Source organism: Limanda limanda, chromosome 9 (genome assembly GCF_963576545.1).
Source record: "Limanda limanda chromosome 9, fLimLim1.1, whole genome shotgun sequence".
Taxonomy (NCBI): domain Eukaryota; kingdom Metazoa; phylum Chordata; class Actinopteri; order Pleuronectiformes; family Pleuronectidae; genus Limanda; species Limanda limanda.
In genome coordinates this window covers 10,544,778-10,549,401 of record NC_083644.1, presented here as the reverse complement: position 1 = coordinate 10,549,401, position 4,624 = coordinate 10,544,778, and the positions used below count along the sequence as shown (strand labels likewise).

At 38.2% G+C, this 4,624-nt stretch overlaps 1 non-coding gene across 1 annotated transcript; it reads left to right on the top strand.

The window, feature by feature from the left end:
• Positions 1 to 891: 891 nt before the first annotated feature.
• LOC133011245 (U11 spliceosomal RNA) lies at positions 892 to 1,026 on the top strand. Its single transcript, XR_009680732.1, has one exon. It is a non-coding gene; the product is annotated as a U11 spliceosomal RNA (small nuclear RNA).
• Positions 1,027 to 4,624: the final 3,598 nt, after the last annotated feature.

Here is a 4,624-nt window from a genome sequence, read left to right as displayed (position 1 = left end):
AAAATACAGCAGGGAAGATAGAAAAAGTGAATACAAATGAGAAGACTGAGGAAAAACTCAGATAATGATTGTTGTGCTTTGTTTGTGTTATACTGTTTGCCTCTTACTACTATACATAGAAACATCGGAATTTGGATGTTGTTGTTAATATTGGTATAGCGGCTCTAAATGTTTTGTTTAGTCCTTTCGTTTTATAAGTTTATATTTTTATTGCCACCCAGGAATGAATAATGTTGACATTTCAATCGTATATTTCGATGTGCAGAATCAAAAAAGGCCTTCAATTGAGTTGAATTTTTCCGACTTAAGACTCATTAATGCTTAATGTTAGATACTTATCTCGTTCACTAAAAGCTTACAAATACGGAAGAAAGAGACTAAATGGAGCAGTACCAACCGAAATCATGGGGGGGCACTGTAGCCAATAGGGATTAAATGGATTATCTTGTCATATTTTACACTTAAATTCTTAAATTTATAGACTATAAAACACTTCAGTTCAGATATAAAAACACAATGTGTGTTGATCATACCATTTAAATATCAGACAGTTCTCAGAGATGTTTGCAGTCGATCAGAAGTAATTTTTCTGGTTCCTGTTGATTTACCCACATGACCTGAACACATCAGTAATTCCTAAACCCCGCCCCTTTTACCCATCATGCTCTTCGGTGACCTGAGCCCCACAGACCGTTGTTCGCAATTTTATTAACAATAAGAACTAACACGTATTTGGGATAATAATTGTTATTATCACAGATAATAATAGTTATTATCCCAAATACATTCAAACTATAAGAAGCTCCACAGTGTGAATGTAAAAGATGATGAACCTCTGACTGAAGAGCATGTTTCCCACACACACATCACGTGGTCTTCACCTGACTCATTAAAAAGGGCTTCTGCTTTGTTTGGCACAGGAGATTTGGCGAGTGTCTCGTCTCCTGCGGAAACTACATCAAGAGATTTCGGAAGCACAATTTTTACAACACGGGGCAGCTAGTGATCGATCGTCCTGTCGCCCCAAACATAAATGTTGAATAGAAAAACAAAAACAAGATATTACTTGTAGTTTCGTAAGCAAGATGACCACAGGACAACAGGAAGACATTTCAACAATCGCAGAGCTTTGTGAGTTGGTAAAAAGAGTACAAATACCTATATGATGTTACTTTCCAATACTGTCCTGAGAAGTACTTCATCACAGCCTACTCCATCATCGCCAAGTTTTTTTCTTTCGGAAACTCTCAACTCTGGACACATTGCTTGCGTTATATCATTTGAAACGGACGTATTTCTTCTCTTGAATGAATGACTCTTTCATCCCCTCTCTCTTCTCTTGTTTTAAAGCCTGGCCACAAAACTCTTCTGTAAAATCTATAAGGGAAATGGATTATTAATGGAGTAGTAATTGCTTCTCGGTCCTTATATGAGAGCGAGTTTCAGTTTGTAATTAATTCAACTTCCGCTCTTGGAAGCTTCCTCATCATTTTCCACTTCAGTTTCATCCTGACAGAATCTCGTGACAGAACATGTCGCTCGCGCACTGTCAGATTTTAAGATTTACGGTTAACAGCTCCATGTATTTTACCTTCTCTTGCAGGTTTCTGTCTTGCATCTCATTGATCGATTAAACGTTCTTAAAAAGGGCAAATTGAGATGGACCTTCCAAACGTTGTCTTTGTATGTGTAGGACTGAAGAATGTGTTGTGGGCTAATGTTTGTCAGGTTTGTCTGAAATGTGAAGTTTGGTTCGAGTTATTTTTGCCAACCAATTTGAGCCGGCCACAGAGCAACAAGCTTCTGACCTCATAAAACGCTGATCCTCCAGAGACACGGAGGGAAAGAGAGGTGGAGGAAGACAGAGAGGAAGAGGAAGGAGACACAGAGTCAGCAGAGGAGGAATAACACAAAGATTTGGTCAGATGTGTGTGTGTGTGTGTGTGTGTGTGTGTGTGTGTGTGTGTGTGTGTGTGTGTGTGTGTGTGTGTGTGTGTGTGTGTGTGTGTGTGTGTGTGTGTGTGTGTGTGCGTGTGTGTATGTGTGTGTTTATGTGGACATTTGGAAACACAACATAAAATGAGAGGATGGAAAGTTGGACTATGAAACGCACGCACAAACTAGAAGTGGACAATTTCAGAGGATTGTGCAGACGTCTAAGCGATATGATTTCCTTCATTCTCTACAGTAACACACACACACACACACACACACGCTGTAGGAATGACAGCAGGGTAAATATTATAATGCTGTAATCAATGGAAACATCTCAGATGGCTTCAGCATGTTAATACTGAAAAGTCACTCCTTCTCTCTCTCACTTTCTCTCTTTCACCACCCCCCCCCCCCCACACACACACACACACACACACACACACACACACTCACACACACACACAGATGCAAATGCACCCACACAAACTCTATCTCTCCAATGTATTGATGGAATGAAAATAAAAGCTGCTAAAAGAACAAATTAGAGGGTTGGAGAGGGAACACTTCCCCTGCGGGCGAGGGGACTTCAATAACAATAGAGAGCCGTGTTTGACGAAAACAAAATAAATAAATAATCATAATCATAATTCAAAAAACTATACAATGAAAATTGTTTGGTGGATTTGCTGCTCGCCTCTCCGCAAGAATCAATTTGTTGTATTCAGGGACGTACGTATATATGAGAAGCAATCTATATCACATTCTGAAAGAATTACTCTTTTCCAATTTTTCTTGTTGACATTTGAGCCGTAGGGGCGGGGGCACTGTGTGTGTGCGTGTGTGTGTGTGTGTGTGTGTGTGTGTGTTTGTAAATAGCTGGAGTCCCTTTTTGTAATCCCTTCTCATTTCTATTTTCATCATCAAAGATACACCACTACACTCTCTTGAACACAAACAACCACAGACACACACACACACAGACACACACACACACACAAACACACACACACACACACACACACACTCTCTCTCGCTCTCTCTCTCTCTTGTCCACTGCAGTCCAGTACACAGCAGAGTAATTCAGTGAATGAACAAAACCAGATGACAAAATGAACATCACATAAAAACAGGTTTGTAGTTTCAACAACACATTAGAGTAGAAAATATATGATAATTAATATTTTTGTGCACCTCAGACACAACAGATAAGATTAGTGCAGAAAGGAAATCACATGAAAACATATGTCTGCATGTCACTCACAACCTCGTACAAGTGGAAGTGACAGGATTTCGCCGGGGTCATACAATTAATTTGATAAAGATTCTTCATTAACCTCATAACGAGAGTGAATTGCCACCTCATTTTCTTCCATCGTTCATTCTAACATGATGTTCATGTTCCCAGTTTTCTGGAAAAGGGAAATCATTTTTGCCTTAACCCATCATTCACAACCTCAAGCCCGTCCCTCCCCACGGAGGCTGCACCAGCGGTTGCTAAGAGACACTAGTGTTTGTCACCTCAGTAAAAGAAGAATGTGTTGATTTCATCTCTGCAGTTTTAGTCTTAATCCTCGACGACTAAACTCTGATTGGTTCAGTTTTTGGGGAAAATCATGAATCACAGAGCACAGATCAGACGTATTTTCAAAGCCGGAATCAAAGGTCTGGTCACTGGTGCACTCAAGTAGGAAATTATTTACATTTAATATATGATGTAAATCAATCAAACAAACTTGATTTATACAACACCATTCAAGCAGGTTAATGCATTTCAATCACATGTGGCTTTTTTGAAGCTAATGTACTTCCATGATTCTTGCTGCTCTGGGTTTGTTGAACGGTTGAATGTACTGATCGTGAGTTGCTTTGGATAAAAGCATCAGCTAAATGATATGTAATGTAATTATATGATTACACATGAACATAATGAGGAAAAAACAACACAAGCAAAGAAAATAAACAATTAGAATAATAATGATAACTAATGCATGGAGATAAGAATAATAAATGAATAGAAAAATTTAAAAATTAATGTAAAATAATTAAATGAATCAAAAACTAAATGAAGGAACTGAAATAAAATAAGATAAGCAAAAATAGGAAGATAAAAATTATAAAATAGAGATAACAGTCGAGATAAAAGAGATATAGATGTAGGTTTTATGTTTAAAACCTACATCTATATCTGTTAAGCTGATTCACTAAAGTTTGAGTCCGGCACTTTGGAAAGACTAAAATGTAAAATCTAAAGTGTAATATGTAACAGTTTGTCAGTAAAATGTGTAAAACAATTTCGACAATTCCAACAATCTTCAAATCCCAAATTTCATTCAAGGTCATGTGTCATAGTCGCCTTTTAATTGCATCATATCAGCTTCACCCGTGGCTTTGTCCGTCTCAGCTGTAACAAAGTTGTTTTTCTGGTTCCTGTTGATTTACACACATGACCTGGACACAGCAGTAATTCCTAAACCCCACCCCTTTTACCCATCATGCTCTTCGGTGACAGATTATTAACAACAATAACTAACACGTATTTGGGATAATAATTGTTATTATCCCAAATACGTTCAAACTATAAGAAGCTCCACAGAACACGTGTGAATGTGTAAGACACAGCAGATGATGAACCTCTGACTGAAGAGCATGTTTCCCACACACACACCACGTGGTCTTCACCTGACCTAAT